The sequence below is a fragment of the Protomyctophum parallelum genome (assembly GCF_964188405.1).
Source record: "Protomyctophum parallelum genome assembly, chromosome: 23".
In the NCBI taxonomy this organism is placed as follows: Eukaryota; Metazoa; Chordata; class Actinopteri; order Myctophiformes; family Myctophidae; genus Protomyctophum; species Protomyctophum parallelum.
In genome coordinates, this window is record NC_139715.1 from 13,689,760 (window position 1) to 13,703,607 (window position 13,848).

Sequence of the window (13,848 nt, forward strand, 5' to 3'; positions counted from 1 at the left end):
ATATCGCCACAAGACCTGCATCACAAGTCTCTATGGTCCTTCTATCAAAACAGAAGATCTGACTTAAAAGGAATGATCAAACACAGATGCATGTCTAACAGAATAAGAATGGACTAGTAAAGCCCACCGCTATAGCACGTTTCATTTCTGGAAAAGAAACAAGAAGCCTGTCGAACATTCATCTGTCCGGGTGTATGAAAGTGCCTCACACTCGAGGCTTGTATTTCATGAGACATATGGTAAAGTTTAGGGGAGGAAGAAAGTTTTAGAATAATATAGTCAGCAGTTTTTGTTTGTTTCTTTTTCTTTTTTGGTTTTTACTAAATAGAGGGAATATTTTTGATTGAACTAAAATTATGGCCTGCAGGTGATGATGGATTCAAATGTCTCGCATACATTTATACATTTTCACATCGTTTTATTATCTATTGTAGCCATTCAAAATAAATATATAAAAATAAAATAATATTTGCGTTCTGTGAGAGCAAGGAGAACAGGAAATCACATTTTTGTGTTTTAGCATAACTTTTGACTGTACTGCATCTACGGTTAATAAAGTATTCAGTTAATATCTGTGTCATTCACCCACATTGCATGGGCAAACAAAACCACTCTTAAAGTACAGTACTGTAGCTCTATTCATGTAATATTGCCTTTTGAATTTGAGACTGACACGGTAGGTAAAGGGTACGTACAAAGGTTTGGTTCTAAAAGGCAGACATTTAGATATCGCCTCAGGGAGACATCACCCCGCGGATGCCTGTCACAGGTCTTGAAGGTCCTTCCATCAAAACGGCAGATCTGACTAAAAAAGAATGATCAAACAGAATAAGAGGGAGTTCTAAAAGCTAACCGCTGTTAGCCTGTTTCATGTCTGAAACAAGACGCCTGTGGAACATTCATCTGTCGGGTGTATGAAAGAGCCTCACTTGAGGCTTGTTTTTCATGAGGCATAATGGTAAAGTTATGGAGGAAGAAAGTTTGTGTAATTGTGGATAACCTCATCAGCATTTTTTCTTTCTTTCTTTCTTTGAACCAAAAATAAAAAGTCATGTAGTGTTGCCCTTTGAATCATATTATCATATAGAGCACCGAAGTCTGACGTCACTTTCAGTAGAGGGCGTCAGTCCCCAGGTTCATGTATTTGTTTCGTTGCATTGAAATCCCCATTGAGGCGATTTGAGATCGCCTCATATAACAACTGTGTTTGAAAAATAAACATGTCACCCCGGCCGCTTCACTCATATGGATATGAAGAATCAACTGACTGAGAGAAAACGCTAATGTTACTGCTGCTGAATTAGTTAGATTTTCGCTAGAAGCAGACTGTATCATATATGAGTGACTGACTGTTGCAAACGATACAGAGACACCTCCCTGACAATAACGCCGAGACAGCTTGTTTATTTTTGGACCACAACGCTTATAGTAGACGATATTAAGATCACCCCATGTTATTCTCCATAGAGAAATTACTTCCGTGAACCAGGGGAATCGTCGGGATGAGCGAGTTACGTCAGGACTTCGGTGCTCTATTACTCTACAGACCCCCCATTTAATGGGATTTCTATCTCTGAGACAAATAAATGTATCTCAATCTCTGAGATAAATTAGGATTTATATTGTAAAATCAATGTTAATTTAACTCTGGGGGTGTACAAATGTACACTCTCAGAGTTACAGACCCATAAGAGTCCATAAATTCCAAACTAACATTACCTGGGGAACCCCTGGAACTCCCTCAAGGACCACTGGGGGTCCCCCGGACGCCACATTGGGAACCACTGCCATAACCAACTAAAAAAAACAGTCCTATACTGTCTGCAGCTCAGGTGATGTTTCAGTATTCCATGTGCCAAAGCATGTGCTCATACTTAACAATGGGATGCTTCAGGGGTAGGCAATCATGTGGACAACAAGAAAAAGCTATGACTTGCGAGGAAAGCACAGGAGCTAATAGTGCCTGTTGATGTGCTGAGGTAAAGTGACAGGGACTCTTGGAAAGCCTTTCTCCGTTTCTGCTCAACACACTAGTCTCTGAAAAGACTGAATGTTTTTCTTCTCTCTACCCAGCGGTATATACAGCTGTCCCCTCTCGCAGCATGCTCTCAACACTCCCATCCCTTTTTCCTTATCTGTCTTCGACTTCAGCTCAGTGGGTATTGGTAACCTGCTGGCATCAATACATTTCCGAGAGGTGTCTGTGCTTGTGACACCTACCACAACCCAACTTGCAAGCTGTTAATAAGTGGTTTCTAAACAAATGCACTCAAATTAAACAGTTTGGATTCATGTCAAAATTCAAAGGTAATACCCTCATGACCATAGTGGTATGATGAGGACTATGGAAGAATTCCGGCCAAACTGGCCACCTAATCAGGGACTAATTCGGACCTGAGATACCAAGGAAATGCATGCAGTTACGTAAGTCTTAAAGTTTGTTGTTTGGATGAAGATTGGATAGGACTATAGTGGATAGGACAATAGAGACTATAGTAGACTCTGATTAAGAGAATAGTGTGTAAACAATAGATATATTTAAAAAATGCAATCAATTCGAGCAATACAACAATAATTGATCTTATTTAATGGCTGTGACTACATTATCTATATGGCAAGGCCAGCATGTGGGTCCTGTACTGCACACCTCCTTGTCGCCAATCCACTTGTCAATGTGACAATCTCACCATGACTGGCATATAATTGGAAATTACATTTGAATTATGGAAGAAAGACAGTGACAAATAATCATTCATTCACTGCAGACAAACCTGCAGAACTGGTGAGGAAATCGATTTGGGGCAATTCAGAATTTTCTTTTGCAATTATATAAATGTGCAAGCAGACTGCATGTTTGACCGGCTACTCCAAGACCAAGCGGTTACCCATCTTGGGTGCACATTAAATGCAGTGGATGACAATGTCATCTATCTTGCAATTAATTAGGTCAAACGCTCCTTGTCAAGGTCATGGAGTGAGAGGAAAGCACGAGGAGGTATTAATTGGTATTCTTCCTTTTGATGTATGGCACCATATGCATGCAATATTAATGTTAAAATACCCCATGTGCTTCTGTTTGTCTCTGCCTGTGTGCTAGTCACTGGACTGCAATGAGGAAAAACAGAGAAACGCATATTGATTTCCTTCTCTACTGCTATTTTATTTCTTTAGTCTTAATTCTTCTTTATGTATATGCATGCCCCCGAGGGGTGTAACAATACATTTACGATACGTATCACGATACATGGTTTACGATACGTATGGACGATATTGGTTCATAATGGCGATCCGATACGATTCAATGATTTGAAATATTTAAAATACATTGACATTATTTTAAACTAAGTAATTAAACCCCTCTTTTTATTTTTTCTTAACAAAATTGCTAAATACCACACACAAAAATGTAGTATTGATACAATTGATTATTTGCATAACAAAACGATTCGATATTGATTATTTGCAGTGCAAAACGATACGATTTTCGATGCAGTTACTATATCGTTACACCCCTGATACCCTTCCCCCTTTGTATTGTTACATCACACAACAGTTAAAAACACAGTGGCAGTGTGACTGAGATCAGAGGCATTATTTGATGTGATTGAAATCCAAGTTATCCAACAGAGAGTACACAAACAAAACCAATAAAACCTTTACCATGTCAAACCTTTACCATTACTCCATTCCTTCTTATTACAGCACTTGTAGGTTATGGTAGAGAACAAATTTGTTGAGAGAGAGAGAGAGAGAGAGAGAGAGAGAGAGAGAGAGAGAGAGAGAGAGAGAGATTGCGTTTCCATCCAGCCATTTCCAAGAATAGGAAGCAAATTTGCATGGCGGCCATGGCGGTGTAAAGTAACAAATACATTTACTCAAGTACTACAGTTTTTTTTTTGTATTTTATTTTGCCCCATCTAGCCTCCTATGCTCAGCTTTCCAGGTTTGTGTTGGCAAATCACCACATAGTGATGATTTGATTGGCTGAGCAAAGTACCGACCGGTACATATTGATATATACCGGTAAGTGAGGGCAGAAAAGTGAAGACGGAAATTGTGATTGGCCAGAATGAGATGATGTATGATGATACGACTTACGAGGCTCTTATCATCATACATCATCACAATCTGGCCAGCGCCCCTCACTTCACACAGGTGTGATTTTATGTAACTTTAATGGAGTATTTTCAATTTTCAGGCCTATACACTTTTGTTATTTGAAAACATTAGTAGATTTTGATTATTATTACAAAACATATGAACCGCCGCTATTTGAAGATAGACAATCTAAGCTCTCAGTGTGTCACGATGCAATGCTTTGTGAGCTTGTAATATGTTATTTTAGTACAATGTGATCCCAGTATTTTAGGCACTTTTACTCAAGTAATTTGTTATTACAGACTTTTATTTCTTCATAGGCCTATTTATACTTTTACTAAAGTAAATCATGAGTAGCCTACTTTTTCCACCACTGCAAATAGCCTTAGCCTACATTATTAGTTTGGGGGTCCTTATTCCTTACCTGACATTTATTTATTTATTTAGTTATTTATTTCCTTAGCTGAGCACAACTTTCTTACTTGATTGACAGCAAGAAGAACCAATGATGAATCTCTCCTGGCATGCGCTCTGCAGTCTGGTCTGGTTTCCCCGCCTCCCTCATTGACGTGGCGAAAGAACAGCTGGTGATGACGGCGGGCGGGATTTATCTGCGCATTACATTACGAATTGTTTGTGAGTGCGACACTGCATGGTTTATAGTTATATAATTAGATATATTACAATATAATGAAAATTAAAAAAAGAAAAAGAGTCAAATTAGGCTACAACTAGTGCCTAGTAGGCTAGCATGTGGACGTAGGTAGCCTACTAGCCTAACAACTGTCTAATTAGGCCTACTGCTTCAGAGTTCTTCTGCAACAGGTGTGTGATAATTTTTATGTCGTCAAATCATATCATGCACTTTTATAACCTTATAAACAGCGCTGCGGGGATACTGTACAGCAGCAGTTGTGAAGTATACCTCTCTCTTGTGATTTGTGATGAACGTACCTGCATGGCTGGCTGTCGCCACTTCTGTAGTTCTGACTTTCTTCATGTTACCAGAGCTGTTGTTTGGGCGGCGGGGACACGCGTGTGCCTATCATGCCTGGTGCCCTGGTGTGTGTGTGTGTGTGTGTGTGTGTGTGTGTGTGTGTGTGTGCGTTAGCAGCAGCCACTACCACCAGGCTCCACCAAACTTTGTTCAATTCAACTCAACTGTCATTGCATCTCTGTATGTATTTAATAATTGTATTTTGTTTTTACCGACGGCACGGAAGACAATTTGCGTTGTCTGCGTGGCGCAGATAGGCCCTATGCAGCATGCAGACTCAGAACCGAGACAGCCTGAGTGAGTAAACATTGAGAATAGTAATTAGCATAGCATGTAGACCAGAAAGTGGGTTGGGTTCCGGGGACCCCCAGGGGTGAGTTCGGTCCCCAGCTAAGTTATAGTTTGGAACCAAATGGACCCTTATGGACTCAGAGTTACATTAACATTGATTTTATAATATAAATTCATGGGGGTCCCAGAGATAGAAATGACATTAAATGGGGGACTGTAGACTAATGCATGTCAAACTGAGGGTCCTTGAAATTAAACGGGGGTCCCTGGCATATCTTTTCAAATGGGGGGTCTGCGGGCTAATAAGTATCAATTTGAGGGTCCTTGACATGAAACAGTTTGGGAACCACTGATGTAGACTAGCCCTAGACCTAGCCCTCCAAGCAGAACCCAATGGTACTGAAGTTTCTGACATTTTGACGACACAGACCATGGGGTCCTGTTCCAGCAGTACCATGCCACCTGATACGCACCCATTTTAAAACATAAACAACATGTTTCGCTGCTCCCCGCGCTCTATGACGATATTATTCAGTGTGAGGCTTTCTGAATATGTAAAGTATAAGTACCCATACATGCCGCTGCGAATATCTCCTGTGGCGCGGAAGCCGTTAAGTATTTTTAATATATGTTTGCCCGATTTGGAAGCTTGGATTCTTCTTTTCCTTCCTTGTTTATTGACACCTCATTGTACCGCCTATCTGGCTAGCTAGTGGCGCTATAGCTATGACACAGCAGATCAGAGGCAGGGACGTAGCCGCACAAGCCAACCGCACACCGGGAGGCGGTACAATAAACGGTAAACAAACAAGAAGAAATAAAGCGACCAAATCGGTCAAACAAAGATTAAAAATACTTAACGGCTTCCGCGCCACAGGAGATATTCGCAGCTGGATGTATAGCTACTTAAAGTTACCGAATTCAGAATAACTCAAGGAAAATAATGGCGTCACATGCCGCGGGTCCTATTTTAGAGAGAATCTCCACTTCCGCGTATAGGAATTTCCATACGAAAATACAGTAGTGAGCAGGGACCCTACGTAAAACTCAACAAAATATCAGAAAAGTTTTACGTAGGGTCCCGAGAGGGGCTACCCTAGACCTAGAATGCCTGTAATAATTTAATTATACTTTGTACATTTTCATGTGAAATACTGTACATACTGTATGTAACAACAAGAGCCGTTCTAGGGCTAGACTAGCCCCTGTCATCAGAGCAAATGTGAACAACATATTTTCAATGTACATCCTAAAAGAAGTGGTGTCAATTAATTAAATTAAATAAAGGTGCTTTATTTGCCAAATTGTGTGTGGTTCTCAAAGTGGGGTTCGGGGACCACCATGTCCCTAATATTTAGGCTAATCCAAATAAGTTTAACCACTTTAACACAATTTGTAAATCTGCTATTAAAAATAAATAAATCTGGAGGTCCCTGGCAGAAAATATTTTCAGATCTTTGCAGTATGGTTGAGGTGCTATATGAACTGCTGAATAACTTTAATAATTTTGTTTTATGTGATCTTAAAGGTACGCAAAGAAGCAATCCATCCAGGTTCCAGCAGGACAGAGGACAGCGATGGAGATACAGGTAAGTCTAATGGCATGGTGATAGGCTACTGTACTCCAGACCAAATCAGCACACAACCGAAAAGGCATTTCCAGGCAGATAACGCCAGCATTGTGGCATGGAGTAATCATTAACCTTATTTCTGGAAGAAAAGGACACTTATGCTATTTGTTTTCACTATTAGAACTATTCTTTCAGGTATTGTCAATATGCAATCTTAATTCTAGCCAAATGCATATACTTTTGGGGGTCCTGTGAAACCCCTGTTGGGGAGAACTTAAATAGTTTTATATTTATATCTGTATGAAACATCATACAAATCTTTATCTGTAGCCTATGTTCCTCTGGATAAGAGCTTAAGCTCTCAATAGAGGATCTTATCCTCTTATTGCTGGAATTAATTCATAATAAAAATAAATCGGATGCTAGATTAAGTGGATATTGTTAATTTGAATATAGCACATACATTTACGCTATGACGCAAATTAGTGACAGTAGGCATCTTTCTTTCTTTCTTGAACAGTGAAGAGTTTGATATCCTCGCTGGTCTGTCACTGCCTTCGACACTGGCTGGCCCCATGCAGCCGAGGAGGAAAGTGAACCTGGAGAAGAGTTGAAGACGGCTCAAAGTACGAACCTTTTTTTCTTCTTTGCTGCTGCTTTTGCCGTGTCAGGCTGTGTGCATACGAATGTGATTCAAGTTGAGAGAAAAAAAAGCAGCACTAAATTGTGGCGCAGCGGCACCGTGTTTCAGTGTGAAAGTGAGAACGGAGATCAACAGATTTATCGAAATAAAGGATGTATGTAACTCAAGTTAGAATAGGCTATTAATGGTCCATAACTTCCATTTCCAATCATTCTAATGGATTCCATACAGTGGTGGTGGGTTACTATACTTTGATCCGACGGAGCATTGGTCCGATCGACAACCTACGTACCTCAAACCCTCACCCTAACCCTAACCTCCCCCGGGGCAGACACCTAAACCTAACCCCAACCCTCTCCCGACCCCCAGCGTACCTCGGACCATTGCTCCTTCGGAGCAATGCTCCGTCGGATCATAGTATGCCTCCCGTGGTGGTGGTGGTGACTGGTGAGTAAACACGAATAGCTGCTGCAGCTCCCTCCCTTAGTTTCCTCTGAAGTGAAGTTGCATTACGTGTAGCGTTTAAGTTATATATCACCATGGATCGGTTGGTGACATTGATTAATAATTAGGTTTTATTCATCGCAGCCAGCTGGGTTAACGAGACTCAGTGCAACATGACGAAAACCTGACGCTTCTCCAGCTGTGATAATCCGATTGATTTTATAAAATATTTAAGCATATGGCAACTTGGCAAGTTAACTGGTGGTTAGTAGCTCATTTGGTGCGCAAACCAGAGGGAAACCAGCGGTAGCAACTAGCAAGGCAAGCAAGCAAGTCTCACACCGTTCACTGTTCTCTCTACTGTACTGCCTGCGCGCAGTGCAGGACTGCCTGAAGGCTGCTCTGGCCTCGTGCACACATGCCGGACAGACATGATCTGTTCTGTCTGTGTTTCATGGCCGCCTCAGGCTCCATGCTTTTCCAATGGAAGTCACGTGGTTTGACATGTGTGTACGAGGCCTCTGAGTCTGAAATGCCAGTGCGATGCGACCCCCGTCTCCAGTCCTCCTCCTGTCACAAGTGAATTGCCTAGCGCAGCCCTCTTCATAATAAATATACACAATCACATTACACAAATAACAGAATTGCAATTTTAACACTCTTTTAAAAAAAATAAAGAAAAAAGAACAAAATCGCGGAAAATCACAGAGCCCGAGGCTCGGCCCTGCCCGGTTAATTAGCATAATTATTTGGGCCCGGCCCGGCCCGAAAACGTCAGGTCGGGCCGGGCCTGGTCGGGTTCGGGCAGAGTTTGAGAACTTTAGTAACTGTGACTGTTTCTTGCTCTGGATTTGAAGGCTGATGTGAATCTAGAGAGCATGTCTGTTGTTGTGTTGCAGTGTTGATTTTTCAGCATGCAACCACGTGTAAAATGACTTACTGGATCTCTTGTCCACTAGTCCCTTCCTAACATTTTAGTCTAGTTCTTATTTGTTGACAATTGTCAATATATTTAGTCTTAGTTTTTATCATCATAGGTTCGTTTTCATGTAGTTTCCATTTAGTTTTAGTCGGCAAAATCAACACTGTTTTGTTGTGTCTGCTGAGGGTAATGAGTTCTAACAGGATGTAAGTGGTTCTTTCATGGTTGGCGATTTATTGACACCCACAGCCATAATTTCCAAATGTTCATTTGGAATTGAATGTGAATCTATGGCTTGTCTGTTGTTGTATACTTGGTGTATATGTAGGCCTATTCCTCAGGACTTCCTTCTTTCTTTCTTTCTTTCTCAAAATTGGAACCTTGTTTATTTTTTCTCTATGAGCTGCATCATATAGGAAGAACATGTGCTTGTATTCTGTTTTTACTCCTGCCATGCCATGCTATAGCTGCTGATGGTGGTCAGTTCACAGTCCGCAGGTTGACGTGGACAATTCCTCCAATATTCTCACCTTAATACTCGCAAACATTGTTTGCAGACAAAGTAAATTCAATTTACTTTGACTGGCATTTCAACGGTTTGGACAATTGCTGTTTATTGCGGTCTGGAACCCCCCAAACCCCCCCTCCCCACCCTCACCTTTATTACCGTCTTACGGCTATTCTTGTGTATCTGGTTACAAGGTTATATGAAAGCTCATAATCCAAGTCCTCATAATATTTCCTTGCCAGACCTGCCCGCAAACAACATGTTATGACCAGGAAAGGATAGCATCGAGAGGAATGGATCTGGAATGCCTTCTCCAACCCTCAGGGAAAAGGAATGGCTGTCTATTCCCCTATGTCGTCCGTACAGCAGTACCAATATCTGGACGAGACACGGAGATAGTGGCTAATTAAGCTTAATATAAAAACCCTGCACTATAGATGCTGATAGTCGCTGCCTGCCATGCTTATTCATTTTGGCAAGGATTTTGATGAGTGCATTTCACTGCATTACAGTAGAAAGTACTGCTGTTTGGCCATCGGAATCAACTTTATTTTCAACATCACTGGTTTTCAAGTGGAAAGAAGTGTCTGAAATTCATTTTTGCATAAGAAGCACCATCGTTTAGTTCCAGAAAAGGGTGAAACACACACAGGGCAAAATAAAAGTACAAGTAAAGTCTACACAGAGGATCATGCCCATGTTGACAGGCCAGTCTGGTGATAGGCGGTGATCATGCATGATCTGAGCTTGTAGATGGGCTATACCAACTGACAGTGACTGACATTTTTGTACATGGTTTTGTCTACATTCTCGGTTTATTTTGAATCTGTTCACATTTTCTCTATGTCCGCTATATAAATGTAGTGTAATATAAGAGGACTAGCAATTCAATCAGGGGACAGATTTATGGAAATACACCGGCTATAATATTAGTCTGTTTATAAAGACCACGTATAAATAAGCTCACCTGTCATTGCAGTAGTCATAGAAGATGGGACTGTTTTTTTTTCCTTTTTATTTCTTGACCTGCTATGATTGGTATAGGCTGGGGCTTTATTTTTGAGGGACGCCAGCCCCTCCTATATACAGCTTTTGTCCCCACATGTCTCAAGATTTGCCATTGACAATAAACAGATAAATTAGGTCATATTTAGTTGCTAAATATGACGTAAATTTACTCCATTATTGCCACTAGGTGGTAGCATAAGCACACCTGTGCCACCCGTCCGCTCTCACTGTACTATCCTTGGTTAATTTCTGGGTTATTCAGTCAGGTGGGGGCTGTTGTTGTCGTAGGACATTGATCGTTAGCCGTAAGCTCATAGCCCTTAGCTCTCATTACAAACCGTTACATGTGCGCAGCGATGCAATACAAAAGTTAGGTGTTGTGACAGTGATGTGGGTTAGGTGTCAAAAACGCAAGTTTTCATAATAACTGCGACCTTCAGTCGCAATCATCGTCGCAACATTAAATGCCATTGACAATGAAGGGAAAACTAACCAATCGGCTAACCAATCACATAGATTCAGTTGTTCATGAGATGACGTATGACACAGGTGTGATTATTTTACCTTAAAAAAAGAAAGGATGCCATAATCTTTACGGGCCAGATAACCCACACAGAGCCGACTGTAATATTACAAGTCACATGACGGATATAAAAAATAAGGGACCTGACAGGTCATTTGGAGAGCAGAGGTTCACGCTCCAAATCTGCCCGTCTGTCTGTCTGTCTGCCTGTCCGTTAGAGTTGCATTTTATGTAGTCATAGCACTTTATAGTACACATGTATAATATATAATATAGTTTACATCTATACTCCACTGTTACGTTCTTAGTTTATACATGATATTTTCACATATATTCATGATAACTACTTTTTATATATGTGATGTATGCCATGTTTTTGTTATTGCTTAATGTAAATTGCTCTGTATTAAGAGTGTCTGCTAAATGCCTAAATTGTAATTGTCTGTGTATCTGTCCGTCCGTCTGTCCAACCATGCATTTATTCATGCAGCACAACACGCATGCCGGACATTTCACAGCAAACAGGCAGAGAAGGTTGATGTTATTGAGTAGGACATGATTCACTACGGGACAGGACCTGTTATCAATCCATCAGACTCTGTGGGCCCACACTGCGTTAGACAGGACGGTGTCAAAACAAACTTTGATGTCTCTCTCTATATACGGGAACATGTCTGATAGACAGCATGGCAGCTTTGTTATCCTCTTGTTCGATCGATGAAAGTGAAGATAATTCTGACTCGAGGTGTGTGTGTGTGTGTGTGTGTGTGTGTGTGTGTGTGTGTGTGTGTGTGTGTGTGTGTGTGTGTGTGTGTGTGTGTGTGTGTGTGTGTGTGTGTGTGTGTGTGTGTGTGTGTGTGTGTGTGTGTGTGTGTGTGTGTGTGTGTGTGTGTGTGTGTGTGTGTGTGTGTGTGTGTGTGTGTGTCGTCAATGAGGTGAGCAACAGCTTGCTGCAGTGCTGTCACCACGCCAGCGTTGGTCTGCATTATTTATTCACCTGCAGACTGATCCAACACTGAACGGCATAACCATAGCAACCGAGGTGCACACGCATACTCTCTCACACACACTACAATGGATCAAAACAGCATAGTGGTTTTGACAGCTCTGGTGGAGGAGGTTGTTTCTGGAGGCCTCACAAATCATTGGATCCGCTAAATCTCCCATATTTTCAAGTGTATTCAAGGGAGTGTATTTTTGAAGCTGTGCTGGAATCCTTCCTTACACCGGTGGAAGATGCAGAGTGCTGCCATGCTAAACAGTGTTGTTTTTGGCAGCACATTTTGATTTTAGTTTTAGTCATAGTCTCTTGAATAGTTTTCATTTAGTTTTAGTCACATTTTAGTCACCTGGAATTTCTTACTGTTAGTCTAGTTTTAGTCGACTAAATATCATAGGATTTTAGTCGACTCGACTGTGTGCGTGCGCGAGAGAGAGAGATTTTGGTCCTCCAGGGCCTGAGACAGACCCCAAATTGCAATACTCCACTCAGGTCCTCCACTCACGCCTTAGTCCTGCTTCCGAGTGAGGAGGTGATCCGAAGGCATCAAGCAGGCTGTAAGATATTCACATCTCTGCCTGGGATGCCATGTTGTATATTAGACACTGGATTTCTCTCTAGAGAAGCTGTTTGACATTATCCCACAGCATGCACAAGAAACAGCATTATGTGTGTGTGTGTGTGTGTGTGTGTGTGTGTGTGTGTTCGTTCGTGCGCACGCACACACGCACTATGAAGCGGAGGCGTGGGTAAAAGCTGAGGGTTCAACAGCAGCTACATATCATCAGGGAGTCATGGCCGTCTGTCGTACAGAACGTAGTTGTGTAGATTATTCGCACTTTAACCCATTTAGGCCTTAAAAAAATCAGTGGTGCCTAATATTTAATGTCGAGGACCCCAAACATGATATGTAATTGGCCACCGGCCACCATCTAAAATAGGTGGTTCCAGGAACCTCTCAGAAGCAAAGATTTGAGTTAAAAACGTTAAAAATGTTTGAGCCACATTTTCAAGATTTTAAAAAAATAGCAGACCTACAAGCTCGTGAGGGGTTCCCGCCCAGAATGGGATAAAGGTGCTGCTACTGTAGACACTCTTGCATAGCCGGCTCTCTGAGTTGATAGCCCATCTGTCAAGCATTCGCCTTTTTTCATGCTTCATTTCATTTAGTCAAGAATTCTATGAATTTAGAGAGAGCGAGGTGTGTTTGTCAGAATATTGATAAAGTACAGATGGTGTGAGTTATTGTGGCTGCTTGAGGTCGCAAAAGGGAGTTGTATGTACTACTGGTTGTACTACAAGCAAAATACTCCCTGATCTAAATGCACACATTATTTACACATTTATAATAGAAATAGTGTAGAAAGGCCACTGAAATAATTCAAGTATAGTGAAATCAACAGAAACATTAATTAAGCTTAGAGTTTATTTAGCTCTTTCTTTCAGGAGAACATGCACCTCGCCTCACCTTCGCATGAACAAATCGATGAATAAAAACCTTACACGTGTTCTCCACAAATTGGCTCCGAATAAGCTTTCCTCCCAATTGCTCTCATTGCCACTTTTAATCAAGTGTACATAGTTACCAGACAATTAAACTGGCTTTGTAATTGCATATATATCCTCTCCTGCTAAACTCAACACCCCCCCCACCCCCCTCACCCGCCAACCCTTCCAGCACGCACCGCACTCGTCCATTACATTAAGCCAAAACACTTGAGGGAAATTACACGTACCTGCATACAGTACATCATGCATGGTTAACGCGTCGCGCACTACTATCGAACTCGCCCCCCCCCCCCCCCCCCCCCCCCCCCTCCCACTGGCAGCCAGGGACGTGCAC